A 16,253-nucleotide genomic window follows, 5' to 3' on the forward strand; every position below is an offset into this window, starting at 1 on the left:
GCCATGCCTACTACCGTTAAACCTGCTTCCTGCTCGCGGCACGATAAGGCTCTTCTTGTCTATCGGCTTCATACACTAAAATTGTCTAGGTGCGTTTCTAACCCACAGCTTTGTTTAGCCCGTTTGGTTTTTATCTAGGTTTTATTTATATACGTTGTACTATCCTGCCCATTTTAACTACTGACTATCTCTTTTAGCGCAGTATTTATTTATAACTTGATGTGAACGATGGGAAGTGGCTCTAAGGCAGTTATCTTTCCGCTATGACATGTTACTTGTTAGAATGAATGGGTGTGTATTCTTTAAGTACTGCTATGTAATATTACTTTTCAGTATCCTTTATTCTTGACCCATTATGAAGAATTCTGTGTGAAATAAATTTCCTTATTAATTTTTGTACAGATCACGTAAGGATACGTCTTCAGTTCACACGAAACTGGTCGTGACTTTTACTAAGAAGTATTTTACGGCCAGTGCGGGCCATTTCCTTCAAAATACAGAATAAGGGAGTTGATTGCTCCGAAAATAAACGAGAATCACAAAAAATTGAAATTTAATGTTGAATAGCCAGTAAACTCTTCCACTGATTTTTATTTGTTTCTCAATAGGTTTCGGATTGTTTGGCAAACTGAGCAGCGTCCGCAAGGAACATTAGTTCTCAAGTAAACACTTGCACAGGATGTTGTACACCGAAAATGTTTTAACGTTGTAAATTACATTTTACGCCAACGATAAAATTAAACGCATTCAATAATCAGACTACACAGTATTAAAATGTTACAGGTTGTATAGCTATAATGGTAAAGTTTGTGAAGTCGTGACATTAGTTGAGAACTATCTAGCTTAATTCTAAATCACAGTTTACACAAAGGACACTATTTAACACTACATATAATTAAATACACGATACACCTCTTTATTCGCACGAAGTAATGGCCGCAATCGACAGGGTATCTCAAGTTGATTCCGTATTTCTGGATTTCCGGAAAGCTTTTGACACCGTACCTCACAAGCGACTTCTAATCAAGCTGCGGGCCTATGGGGTATCGTCTCAGTTGTGCGACTGGATTCGTGATTTCCTGTCAGGAAGGTCGCAGTTCGTAGTAATAGACGGCAAATCATCGAGTAAAACTGAAGTGATATCAGGTGTTCCCCAGGGAAGCGTCCTGGGACCTCTGCTGTTCCTGATGTATATAAATGACCTGGGTGACAATCTGAGCAGTTCTCTTAGGTTGTTCGCAGATGATGCTGTAATTTGCCGTCTAGTAAGGTCATCCGAAGACCAGTATCAGTTGCAAAGCGATTTAGAAAAGATTGCTGTATGGTGTGGCAGGTGACAGTTGACGCTAAATAACGAAAAGTGTGAGGTGATCCACATGAGTTCCAAAAGAAATCCGTTGAAATTCGATTACTCGATAAATAGTACAATTCTCAAGGCTGTCAATTCAGCTAACAAGGGGACCTCCCCATCGCACCCCCCTCAGATTTAGTTATAAGTTGGCACAGTGGATAGGCCTTGAAAAACTGAACACAGATCAATCGCTAAAACAGGAAGAAGTTGTGTGGAACTATGAAAAAAATAAGAAAAATATGCAAACTGAGTAGTCCAATGACAAGATAGCAACATCAAGGAGAGTGTGAGCTTGGGAGCGCCGTGGTCCCGTGGTTAGCGTGAGCAGCAGCGGAACGACAGATCTTTGGTTCAAGCCTTCCCTCGAGTGAAAAGTTTAATTTTTTTATTTTCAGACAATTATTATCTGTCCGTCCGTCCGTCCGATGCGAGGTAGCTGCGCAGTAGTATGGGGACGCTAATTCTAAACGGAAAAATTTGAAAACGTTAAAAACATATGTTTTGACAGAGCACAGGGAAAACTGTGCGGCTGTGAAATTGTTGCATTCATTTGTTGCAGTTTATGTGACAAACTCTTATGTTTTCATCACTTTTTTGGGAGTGATTATCACATCGACAAGAAAACCTAAATCTGGCAAGCTAGAAGAGTCTTTTTACCCATTCGCCAAGTGTACAAGTCAGGTGGCTCGACAACATATTCCTGTCATGTGACGCACATGCTGTCACCAGTGTCGTATAGAATATAACAGACGTATTTTCCTGTGGAGGAATCGGTTGACCTATGACTTTGCGATCAAATGTTTTCGGTTCCCACCGGAGAGGCACGTCCTTTCGTCTACTAATCGTACGGTTTTGCGGTGCGGTCGCAAGACACAGACACTAAACTTATTACAGTGAACAGAGACGTCAATGAACGAACGGACAGATCATAGCTTTGCGAAAATAAGTAAACATTTCACGCGAGGGAAGACTTGAACCAATGACCTCTCGTTCCGCAGCTGCTCACGCTAACCACGGGACCACGGCGCTCCTGAGTCATACTACCCTTGATGTTGCCTATCTTGCGCATGGACTACTCAGTTTGTATATTTTGATTACTTTTTTCATAGTTCCACATAACTTCTTCCTGTTTTCTCGATTGATCTGTGTTCAGTTTTTCAAGTCCTATCCACTGTGCCAACTTGTAACTAAATCTGAGGGGGGTGCGATGGGGAGGTTCCCTTGTAAGTACCTGGGTGTAAAAATTACGAACAACTTCAGTTGGAAAGACCACACAGATAATATTGTGGGGAAGGCGAGCCAAAGGTTGCGTTTCATTGGCAGGACACAGAAGATGCAACAAGTCCACTAAAGAGACAGCTTACACTACACTCGTTCGTCCTCTGTTAGAATATTGCTGCGCGGTGTGGGATCCTTACCAGGTGGGATTGACGGAGGACATCGAAAGGGTGTAAAGGGCAGCTCGTTTTGTATTATCACGCAATAGGGGAGAGAGTGTGGCAGATATGATACATGAGTTGGGATGGAAGTCATTAAAGCAAAGAAGTTTTTCGTCGCGGCGAGATCTATTTAAGAAATTTCAGTCACCAACTTTCTCTTTCGAATGCGAAAATATTTTGTTGAGCCCAACCTACATAGGTAGGGATGATCATCAAAATAAAATAAAAGAAATCAGAGCTCGAACAGAAAGGTTTAGTATGTTCGTTGTTCCCGCGCTCTGTTCGGGACTGGAATGGTAGGGAGATAGTATGAGTGTGGTTCTAGGAACCCTCTGTCAAGCACTTAAATGTGAATTTCAGAGTAAACATGTAGATGTAGATATTATAGTGTTACTACTTATGTTGTTATAACTGAAATTTGTCAGATGAGCAAGGTAAGAAATATGGAATTCTATTGTGCTTTCGTGTTGTGTAGCAGTATGTCATTGCGACAGTCTGTGGGTAAGTGGCCGGTAGATTGCGTCATGTGAACCCTAAAAGTGGAAATGTGCTCAGCTGCAATTAATCGTTTAGAAGCAGCTGGGGATTTTGAGGTAAATATTTACCTGAAGTCATTCTACTCTTCCTTTGTTGGCTACTTGTACAGTATAACTTCTGTGTAGACTTCAGATCTATGTCCTTTCTTCAGCACATGTTTGGCAAAGGCGGACTCCGAATTATGTAATATCCAGCTGTGTTCGTGTTCGATCAGCATAGTGCTACAGCCCTACCTCTTTGATCTGTTTATTGTAGTCACTGCAGGTGATTTTGTAAACAGCGCTGTTAACAAATAAATCTGTTTAGTCCTTGCTGTTGAATAAGGTATGACCTGCAGTGCCTCTTACATGAAATAAAGTTTTACGATTGCAGTATTTGAGAGTTTTGGCTAATTTGTCAAACAGGTTTCCTCAATGAGGGAAAGTACACCAGTTGGTTTTGGATATGACTATAGCTGTAGCGGGACATATATGTAGGGAATCATTTTTCTTCTTTGTTTCTTGTGTAGAATGTTGTCATTTAAGCCAAAGATATAGCCATCGTTACATGCATTAAATTTAATGATGTCTAATTCTGTTTGAAAATTCTGTTTTGGTGTTGGTATGGATGTAAGACTATGTATCACGAAATAGAAGGCAGCATGTTTGTGTGTCTTTGGGTATTGTGGACATAGGGTATTACCATTTCTGTTGTTGTGGGTTTTCTGTAAACTTTAAAACTGTATGCATTTTAACTGATATCTATGTTAAGGTTCAAGACATTAATGGATTTTTCAGCTGTCTTTATGGTGAACTGTATGTTTTTCTATTGCAACTTTAGATGGTCTAGCAATCTGTTTACTTGTCTTTTGGTACCATTCCACAGACACAGTGTTTCACCTACATATCTCTACCAACATTTGATATCATCACTGAGAGTTTCGTTACGTTTTTCGAAAGGTCCATGAAGATTCCTATTAAAAGACCCCATTGCGAAGACCAGTAATGTAGATGTTTGCATAGAGTACCTTCGAATGGAAAATAATATTCTTGCAGACACGTCTGGATGGCCATTCTTAAGTCATCTACTTGTACAGGGTTGATACTTGCTCTGTACAGTACTTCTGTCAGAACATCGACGTTTTGTTTCAGTGGTATGTTTGTAAATAAGCTGCTAACATTAGAAGATGCTAGTGTTGCACTATGTGGAATAGGGTTGTTTTTAATTTGTCTGACGAGCTTCACCAAATTTATAATTACAAAGTTAGATTTAAATTCTGTCTTGGTTTAGATACATAAATTTAAATCTTTGCTAATTTTATAGTTTCTTGCAGCGTAGATTGGCATAAGAGTTCGTGAATGTTGCCGTTTCTTGTGTAGTTTAGGAAATCCTCACAGCTTAGGAGCTATTACTGGATTCACGTTGCTCAAATACTTAGCGTCATATTCAGATAATAACCTTTTGCAGGTCTTCGTTAAGTTTTTAATTTCTTTTTTAAACGTTTCGGTGGGGTCTTTGGTGAGAATAAGGCAGGAATTGGGTGTGAGGAGATGTTTCAATTTCTCAGTCACTTTTGTAAATGAGAACCAAAATACTACTTTTATTTGTTTTCATGAGATCGTTCTATTGAATAATTTTCTTCTTTAAATTCTTCCGTGTGTTCTGGTCCCTAGTATGTACTGTAGGAGTGTACATGTAACTCAAGTCGTTTTATAGTCCAGTGAAACTGTCAGAAAAAAAGCGTGTACCTTGCAATAGGTGGGGTAGAAGATTTTATTTTTTTAACTCGTTCATATTGTTGGAAAGGTTACAAAACCAAGTTTTGCCAACAAAATTTCTCTTGGGAAAACTTTCTGCAGTCAAAAATCTTCGAAAATTTCGGACTTTTTTCAGTTTTTTTTTCAAAATATCTCAGTTTCATTTGCTCCTATCGCTTTAACGTCTATTTTCTTTTTTGAAGAGCACAAAATTATCTACAAATTTGATTCTTACCATTTTTTTTCTACTCCCAGTATCTAAGGCGCTACAGTACGTCAAAAAATACCAAATTTTCAAATTTCGAGCAAAGTGGCAAATTACCTAATTTTTGAACACTGTTATTTCTGTTCATATTTGTGTAGTATAAACAAATTACTAATCATGTTATTCATTGGAATTTACCATCTCACTCTGCTGCAGGGCCAGGACAAACAGCATCATATTCAGTAACTACGAACACATTCACGTCCGATTGCGTGAAGTTTATTTATGTTACAATATGTAATACGATTGCATGCAGGTGCAGTACATTTTCTACAGTTGATTGACGTTAATGATCAGTTATAAGAAAAAGTATGTAGGAATTGTTCTTTAGCGGACAAAAGCGTATTTATTCTTTGGCAGGCGGACGGCGATTATCTCTGGTGATTGTTCACAGCGCGTTGAGAGCCATTAGCACATAACAATAAGGGTCCTACAGTTTGGAGTCGCTTCCATTCAGTATATGTTGTGGTGCTGAAAATGAGTATGTCTGACATGAATTTGTGTTTCATTTTCGAAAAAACTGTGGTGAGTGGTGGAAGAAATGTGAAAAAGAAGCCAGCCGGTGTGGCCGTGCGGTTCTAGGCGCTTCAGTCTGGAACCGCGTGACCGCTACGGTCGCAGGTTAGAATTCTGCCTCGGGCATGGATGTGTGTGATGTCCTTAGGTTAGTTAGGTTTAAGTAGTTCTAAGTTCTAGGGGACTGATGACCATAGATGTTAAGTGCCATAGTGCTCAGAGCCATTTGAACCGTTTGTGAAAAAGAAAGGACTGACCACACTTATCGATTGTAGTGCTAAACGCAGGGAGTCTGCCCATACCCGTTTTTTGAAAATGCTCAGTGAGGTGATGTTGCGTGTTGCATGCTACAAGAGAGAATGATAGCAGCTAGCCTTCGACATCCTCACGAACCAACAGGCGTGCTATGTCGGTCGCAAGGAAAAGGTCAATTCAATTTCAAAGAGAAATGCTTCTTATTTGCAAAAGGGAATTCTGATGACTTTTTAACCAAGCAGTTAAGATTGCCATATGCCAAACGAAATTTTGTTTACAAAGTAATGAAACTGGAAGTGCAATCGACAGTATTAGAACAGGCTAAACGATGTGGTGATGAACTTGGTCAACAAGTGATAGAGCGGATTCAAAATGTAAATGATTTGATTGCTGCAGATGGGTGATGCCACAGATTTTGCTACAGAAAGTTCTTTCACCGTGTTTCAGCTACTGGACAGAATCGAGGTTACCGACCTGCAACACAAGTAGATGAAGGTGTGGAGGCTATATTTACCTACCTCGAAACCAATACGGAATAATGTCAGTTTTCTATGGACGATCTGTTAGAGCAAATACCCAAATCACCTCGTCCTGATATTCGAACTGTCAAGGCTCGCCTTTTCCAGAAATATGGTGACGATGTGGTGATAGCTGAAACAGCTTCAAAGCCAGGCACATGAAGATGCTGACGTTACGATTGTAACATCTGCCACTTCAAGAATCAAAGATTTTGGAAGTGTTGTCACTGTAGGAGAAGATGTTGACCTGCTTTTGCTCATGACCAGTTTGGGGCAAGGCATTGAAAACTTATTTTTCTTAAAGCCAGGATAAGGAAATGCAGAAGACAAGTGGTTTTCTGGTTTTCCACTGCATCTTATAAGTTTGACAGTGAAGAGGACGCCATCATTTAGAAGCCTGGAGATACTGATAGGTTTCAGACAGCTTCTATAATGGTAAGACAGAGATTTAGGAACCAGGTCTTACATTGTAAGACATTTCCAGTGGCAGATGTGGACTCTGACCACAATCTATTGGTTATGAACTGTAGATTAAAACTGAAGAAACTGCAAAAAGGTGGGAATTTAAGGAGATGGGACCTGGATAAACTGCAATCGTTCTGTTCACTCACGCGGATGTGATGCAACATCGGCTTTTTTTGGTCAAGGAAAAATCAAGTGCTGCAATATTGTTGCGAAAAATGAACACCTAACCTCAGCGCTACCCCCATGAACCATGGACCTTGCCGTTGGTGGGGAGGCTTGCGTGCCTCAGCGATACAGATGGCCGTACCGTAGGTGCAACCACGATGGAGGGGTATCTGTCGAGAGGCCAGACAAACGTGTGGTTCCTGAAGAGGGGCAGCAGCATTTTTAGTAGTTGTAGGGTCAACAGTCTGGATGATTGAATGATCTGGCCCTGCAACACTAACCAAAACGGCCTTGCTGTGCTGGTACTGCGAACGACTGAAAGCAAGGGGAAACTACAACTGTAATTTTTCCCGAGGGCATGCAGCTTTACTGTATGGTTAAATGATGGCGTCCTCTTGGGTAAAATATTCCGGAGGTAAAATAATCCCCCATTCGGCTCTCCAGGCGTGGACTACTCAAGAGGACGTCGTTATCAGGAGAAAGAAAACTGGCGTTCTACGGATCGGAGCGTGGAATGTTAAAGTTAGATATAGTGGGAATTAGTGAAGTTCGGTGGCAGGAGGAACAAGACTTTTGGTCAGGTGAATACAGGGTTATAAATACAAAATCAAATAGGGGTAATGCTGGAGTAAGTGTAATAATGAATAAAAAAATAGGAGCGCGGGTAAGCTACTACCAATAGCATAGTGAACGCTTTATTGCGGCCAACATAGAGACGAAGCCCATGCCTACTACAGTAGTACAAGTTTATATGCCAACTAGCTCTGCAGATGATGAAGAAATTGATGAAATGTATGATGAGATTAAAGGAATTATTCAGGTAGTGATGGGAGACGAAAATTTAATAGTCATGGGTGACTGGAATTCGAGAGTAGGAAAAGGGAGAGAAGAAAACATAGTGGGTGAATATGGATTGGGGGAGAGAAATGAAAGAGGAAGCTGTCTGGTAGAATTTTGCACAGAGCATAACGTAATCATAGCTAACACTTGGTTCAAGAATCATGAAAGAAGGTTGTATACATGGAAGAAGCCTGGGGATACTAACAGGTTTCAGATAGATTATATAATGGTAAGACAGAGATTTAGGAACGAGGTCTTACATTGTAAGACATTTCCAGTGGCAGATGTGGACTCTGACCACAATCTATTGGTTATGAACTGTAGATTAAAACTGAAGAAACTGCAAAAAGGTGGGAATTTAAGGAGATGGGACCTGGATAAACTGACTAAACCAGAGGTTGTACAGAGTTTCAGGGAGTTGCATAAGGGAACAATTGACAGGAATGGGGGAAAGAAATACAGTAGAAGACGAATGGGTAGCTCTGAGGGATGAAGTAGTGAAGGCAGCAGAGGATCAAGTGGGTAAAAAGACGAGGGCTAGTAGAAATCCTTGGCTAACAGAAGAAATATTAAATTTAATTGACGAAAGGAGAAAATATAAAAACGCAGTAAATAAAGCAGGCAAAAAACAATACAAACGTCTCAAAAATGAGATCGACAGGAAGTTCAAAATGGCTAAGCAGCGATGGCTAGAGGACAAATGTAAGGCTGTAGAGGCTTATCTCACGAGGGGTAAGATAGATACTGCCTACAGGAAAATTAAAGAGACCTTTGGGGAAAAGAGAGCCACTTGTATGAATATCAAGAGCTCAGATGGAAACCCAGTTCTAAGCAAAGAAGGGAAAGCAGAAAGGTGGAAGGAGTATATAGAGGGACTATACAAGGGCGATGTACTTGAGGACAATATTATGGAAATGGAAGAGGATGTAGATGAAGAGAAAATGGGAGATACGATACTGCGTGAAGAGTTTGACAGAGCACTGAAAGACCTGAGTCGAAACAAGGCCCCGGGAGTAGACAACATTCCATTGGAACTACTGACGGCTTTGGGAGAGCCAGTCCTGACAAAACTCTACCATCTGGTGAGCAAGATGGTATGAGACAGGCGAAATACCCTCAGACTTCAAGAAGACTATAATAATTCCAATCCCAAAGAAAGCAGCTGTTGACAGATGTGAAAATTACTGAACCATCAGTTTAATAAGTCACAGCTGCAAAATACTAACGCGAATTCTTTACAGACGAATGGAAAAACTGGTAGAAGCCGACCTCGGCGAAGATCAGTTTGGATTCCGCAGAAATGTTGGAACACGTGAGGCAATACTGACCCTACGACTTATCTTAGAAAATAGATTAAGGAAAGGCAAACCTATGATTCTAGCATTTGTAGACTTAGAGAAAGCTTTTGACAATGTTAACTGGAATACACTCTTTCAAATTCTAAAGGTGGCAGTGGTAAAATACAGGGAGCGAAATGCTATTTACAATTTGCACAGAAACCAGATGGCAGTTATAAGAGTCGAGGGGCATGAAAGGGAAGCAGTGATTGGGAAGGGAGTGAGACAGGGTTGTAGCCTATCCCCGATGTTATTCAATCTGTATATTGAGCAAGCAGTGAAGGAAACAAAAGAAAAATTCGGAGTAGGTATTAAAATCCATGGAGAAGAAATAAAAACGTTGAGGTTCGCCGATGACATTGTAATTCTGTCAGAGACAGCAAAGGACTTGGAAGAGCAGTTGTACGGAATGGACTTGAAAGGAGGATATAAGATGAATATCAACAAAAGCAAAACGAGGATAATGGAATGTAGTCGAATTAAGTCGGGTGATGCTGAGGGAATTATATTAGGAAGTGAGACACTTAAAGTAGTAAAGGAGTTTTGCTATTAGGGGAGCAAAATAACTGATGATGGTCGAAGTAGAGAGGATGTTAAATGTAGACTGGCAATGACAAGGAAAGCGTTTCTGAAGAAGAGAAATTTGTAAACATCGAGTACAGATTTAAGTGTCAGGAAGTCGTTTCTGAAAGTAGTTGTATGGAGTGTAGCCATGTATGGAAGTGTAACATGGACGATAAATAGTTTGGACAAGAAGAGAGCCGGCCGCGGTGGTCTCGCGGTTCTAGGCGCGCAGTCCGGAACCGTGCGACTGCTACGGTCGCAGGTTCGAATCCTGCCTCGGGCATGGATGTTTGTGATGTCCTTAGGTTAGTTAGGTTTAAGTAGTTCTAAGTTCTAGGGGACTAATGACCACAGCAGTTGAGTCCCATAGTGCTCAGAGCCATTTGAACCATTTTTGAACAAGAAGAGAATAGAAGCTTCCGAAATGTGGTGCTACAGAAGAATGCTGAAGATTAGATTGGTAGATCACATAACTAATGAGGAGGTATTGAATAGAATTGGGGGAGAAGAGGAGTTTGTGGCACAATTTGACAAGAAGAAGGGACCGGTTGGTAGGACATATTCTGAGGCATCAAGGGATCACCAATCTAGCATTGGAGGGCAGCGTGGAGGGTAAAAATCGTAGAGGGAGACCAAGAGATGAATACACTAAGCAGATTCAGAAGGATGTAGGTTGCAGTAAGTACTGGGAGATGAAGAAGCTTGCACAGGATAGAGCAGCATGGAGAGCTGCATCAAACCAGTCTCAGGACTGAAGACAACAACAACAACAACCTCAGCGCTTTGCACGTTCAATAAACCACATGCTACCCTTGAAGAAATAATAACAGCAGGAGAAAAGGTCACTATCGCATTGTATAGTGGAGGTGTCAGCAGTTCCCACACACTAGTCCATTTGCGGTACCAGTTATTCGCCAAGTCTGCCACAAAAAGCAAACAATCTTGCACAGTTGCCGCCTACACAAGATGCTGCACAACATCATTCGTTGCGGACGTACCAACAAGTTGGATGGGAAACTGGAAACCTCCTGAGAAATGGGGCTGGAATCACAGTGACCGCGGTCCAATATTCGTTATAATGAGCCACGATCCAGCACCTGAAGCACTTCTTCACATTGTTTCATGCTCATGCAAGCTGAACTGTGGCGGAGCGTGCTCCTACAGAAAAGCGGGTTTGAAATGTTCTTCAATTTGCAAGAAATGTATTGGGGTCAACTGTGAAAACGTGCCAAACTTTTTATATGAAGACAGTGAAGAAGATGTTATGGAGGATGTCGAGGAAACCGCTGACGAAATCAACGAACTTGCAGAGGCTGACTCGCTGTTTAAAGAAGAGGTCAATCTGGGATCAACTCCATGTACAGACCCTGAATCCGTAACTCAAGGTGTTTCTGGTGATACTGAGGAACCTGGCCCATCAAAACGTTGGAAGTGATGCTCATACCTGTCTCAAGTGCGCTAAAGTGCGATATTACAAGTATTACACACCCAGAGCTGTCAACATTTTTTAGTAAGTACAATGCATTTTAATTGTACTAAAGCTACTTATTTTTAATGTCAACTATGTGGCCTTTATACACAAGAATAATTACCTACCTAATTAGGTTGCCTATTGCACTAATAATAGTTGAGTTTCCTGAGACAATTTATTGTGTGTGTGTGTGTGTGTGTGTGTGTGTGTGTGTGTGTTTGTGTGTTTGTGTGTATGTCTCTTAATGATGTATTTTTATATTTATAGTTTTACAAATACCAGGGCTGAGGTGGCCCATAGTGAACTTCAGGTAGTAATGTAAGAATCACAATAGTTGGGTGCCCAGCAATCCTCATGTTGCATACAGAGAAATTGAATACCTGAAAGTGAGATGGTAAATTCCAACATATAGCATGATGGATAATCTATTTATACTACACAAAGAGAAACTGAAAAAATAGTGTTCAAAAATAAGGTATCTTGCCAGTATGCTCAAAATTTGAAAAAATGGTACTTTTTGACGCGCTGTAGCGCCTTAGATACTGGGAGTAGAAAAAAATGGTAACAATCAAATTTGTAGAGAATTTTGTGCTCTTTGCCACGCGGGATTAGCCGAGCGGTTTAAGGCGCTGCAGTCATGGATTCTGCGGCTGGTCCCGGCGGAGGTTCGAGACCTCCCTCGGGCATGGGTTTGTGTGTTTGTCCTTAGGATAATTTAGGTTAACCAGTGTGTAAGCTTAGGGACTGATGACCTTAGCAGTTAAGTCCCATAAGATTTCACACACATCTGAACATTTTTGAACATTTTGTGCTCTTTAAAAAAGAAAATAGACGTTAAAGCGATAGGAGCAAATGAAACAGAGATATTTTGAAAAAACTGAAAAAAGTCCGAAATTTTCGAAGTTTTTTGACTGCAGGAAGTTTTCCCAAGAGAAATTTTGTTAGCAAAACTTGGTTTTGTAACCTTTCCAACAATATGAACGAGTTAAAAAAATAAAATCTTCTATCCCATCTTTTGTAAGGTATATCTGCAATCTGACTGTACTATTAGTATTCCATGACTAACAATCTATTTATGATGACTAACTGACAACCTCAGTTGCCGACAGGTGTTGTTGTTATACCTCGATGTGGACAGCTGAAAATGTGTGCCCCGACCGGGACTAGAACCCGGGATCTCCTGCTTACATGGCAGACGCTCTATCCATCTGAGCCACCGAGGACACAGATGAATAGCGCGACTGCAGGAACTTATCCCTTGCACGCTTCCCGTGAGACTCACATTCCCAACTGTCCACAATTCTACATATGTATTGTACCTTATAGACATTTGCCCACGCACTCATGGATAGAGCGTCTGCCAAGAAAGAATTTAAATATAAGTTCGAAATTACAAATTCAATACACCACACTAACAAAATTAAAAACCTCCTTGTTCCAAATAGTGCAAAACTAATGTCCTCTAAGTTATCAGCTTATTTACAAAGACACCAGTCAAAGAACGTCTCAGTATGCTGAGAGAACTACTATGCAGAGCAGGCATCAACCATGTGCCGGCGTAAGCTGTCAGCAGCATACTCGTCAGCAAAGATCGATAGCAGGCGCTGGATCAAGCGCAACTATAATGAGAGGCCAGTGACACTCCAACAAGCAACATGCCGCAACGCCCACTCGACAGTAAATATTTAGGTCGCCGCCGCTGGCTGAAGGGTCTCACTGACTCGCTCATTCCAGTTTGGCGTCTGTCATTCACTCGCAAAGCGGATTATTTCGCAAAAGGCTATGACAGTACAAAGCGACCGGATTGGTGGCTATAGCGGGACCAGCAGTGAATCTAAAGTTTGTAATAGCAAGACTACCGAATCTGTCTGCAAGAGGACTATTAGTGATGAGCTGGTACCACAAGACATGGACTCTATTCAAGTTAAGTAGAAGATCACGTAAATAAAGAACCATATTAATCGACGTGTGTATTTTTGTTGTAGAAAAAGGGCACTAGCCATCCATTAAAACACCCTCTTCCTTGATGCCTTGAGATATAAGACTACTGTGGCGACGAGGATAATTCAACGGTGATCTAAGTTAAAAAACTTGACCGAAGATTTCCCTTGCTACTTTTGTGTTTTAGCTGGCAGGGGTGATCATGTTCAAGTGTCTCTATTTGCTAATTTGTTGTTCTGTTTTTGCATGTATTCCAGGAGGGAAGCCGCAGAGCAAATCAAATCTCTCTTTTCTGAGACTTTGCTTGCTTTTTGCTGTAACGTATATGTGTAACCCATTAATTCCCCGCCCACTCCACCCCCTGCCCCAGCGTCTCTGCCGCAGATAGCCAATGTGATGGATCTTACACAAGCTTTTCAGTTTCAGAACTAATCACAACCCTACTGACGACTGTACAACAGCCACTGGCTGCACAAGCTGCGTCGGCCGTACAAGCACAACCGACCAGCCAACCGGCCTAACAAGTGCCGCCGACCAGCATACCAACGTTCCGGTAATGTCACAAAACTGAAGATGATTGGAAAGAATGTCAGACTCAGTCCCAAGCACATTGTCAAGTTCATTGTGTTCAATGTACTGCAAAGTTACAATACTTCTTTTCAATTGCGAGTTTCCCAGTGTTCAGGTTAATACCTAAACCGTTCCCAGCCGCGTCTCCCGTCGAATTCAGCTATGACCAAGTAATAACTGCATTAACTCAATACTATGACCAGTAAGTCCAAATAGCTGAAACTATACATCAGTTATTTAGCGTGCAGAAAAGCCGGAACGGAGGTACCATCAGTGGTAGACAGAATTGAAGGCCGTGATTAGGAAGTGTAAATTTAAGTGTAGATGTGGCAACATTTACATTGGTTTAATGATCCGTGATGCAATAACATTAAATGCCCGAGATAGTAGAATACGAGAACATATCTTAAAGTACTCTTATCCATCACTTCCCCGAACATTGCAAATCTCAGAATACAGCTTAAGTCAATGAATCTCTCCACCGACTTCGGGGCCCTACGAGATCTGGTCAAGAAAGCATTCGACAGAAGAGGAAGAATTTGATCTAGACGAAATTTATGTACAATCAGTATTGGCCAATGGGCACATTTCGTTCGACTGGCGAAAGAACTGGCCAGAAAGTCGTGTACATACCTACTTTCTATAATGACTACAATAACTGTTGGACAGCTACGCACACATAGCAGCAGACTCGTGATGATATAGCAGTAAGTCAGTAGTGGAGGTGAGCCGAGAACGGCGATAATAATAACGAACAAAGCTTTGCAATTAACAGTTCCCTCGCAGCTACCACTCGCTGCAACGTCGTGGAGAAACAATCTCCGCGGGAGTACTATCTCTGGCCAGTATGTACTTTCAGTATGGAGACGACATTGGGCAGCATCTTAACCATCTCACTCGGGTAATCAGGGCGTTATGGGGCCGAAAAGTTATTGTGACTGCTGACATAAATGCAAAATCACCATATCGTTCAGTGGCACAAGAGACTCAAACGGAGGCAAATCGGAAGAAACAATTACGGCTTTGCAACTTGTGGTGGCCAACAAGCCTGGTAACCCTCCCACCTATACAGCGGGAGGGGGACAAGGCACGAACATCGATGCAACACTCACGACACCTAATGCCGTAAGGATCGTGAGACTGGAAAGTAGAAGGTAAGGCGACTACAAGTGACCACAATGTGATCACATTTACGATAGTCGACAGAGAGTTCCACTGGGGCAGGGGGTGGAATGTGCAATTGAATTACAGTAGAACTGACTGGGAGCGCCTAGCAAGGGAGTATGACATTCCTGCATTACCAGAAGGTGATAAATACCATAACATAAATGTGGATCGGTACGCCGATGAGCCGATGAGCCGCTGGTGAGGGTGATTACCATGGCAGTGAAGGCAGCTGTTCCAAACAGGAGGAGGGCCATAGCGGCCTCTCCGACACCATGGTCCACCGAACTTGAGCATATACGCCAGTCTATCAGAAGAGTAAGGAAGCAATACCAGATCAGTGTCATCTGGTGGGAAAGGAAACGATGGCTGCAACAATAGAGGGAGTTAAAGGAAACATTCCAGAAGGAACTTCAGGCAGTTAGTTGGGAGAGGTATGTTATAAATCAACTTACTACTGATCCATGGAGAGACGTTGGAGAAGATCTGCTCCCCAATGGTGTTATCCACAGTCAGGCATGGGGACAGGATGACAGAATCTTGGCAGAGAAATGCTAAGGTCCTTCTCCAGTCCCTGTTGCCTGACAACAGTGAGGAAGGGGAAACGGAGTGCCAGCGCCAAATGAGAATAGCTGATCTTGTAGGATATACAAATGACGGGGCAGTGTACGCCTTCTCTGAAGAGGAGGTGGCTGCCCAAATAAAATCTTTAAGGAGAGGAAATGCTCCTGGGATAGACGGAATTCTTGCGGAGGCAATGCAGGTTCTCGCCCCTCAGTTGGTAGCATCACTTACCAAGTTACATAATGAGTGCCTCAGATTGCAAAAAATTCCCAAAATCTGGAAAACAGCAAATGTGGTTATAATAAGGAAAGGACCAGAGAAGATAAAACTGAGACCAAATCATACAGACCCATATCTTTGTCAGATCTCATTGGAAAACTATTCGAGAAATTGCTGGCTGTCAGACTGGCTGCACATCGAGTGCTGTGTGGGTTGAGTGTCAGGCAGTTCGGTTTCAGGCCTGGGCGGTCAGCAGCTGACGCAATCACCCTCTCCGTCGAGGTCATAATGGTGGACATCAGTGGCACCTTTGACCACATGTGGTAGCCTTCGCTC

The sequence above is a fragment of the Schistocerca nitens genome, chromosome 4 (assembly GCF_023898315.1).
Source record: "Schistocerca nitens isolate TAMUIC-IGC-003100 chromosome 4, iqSchNite1.1, whole genome shotgun sequence".
NCBI classification, from domain to species: Eukaryota; Metazoa; Arthropoda; class Insecta; order Orthoptera; family Acrididae; genus Schistocerca; species Schistocerca nitens.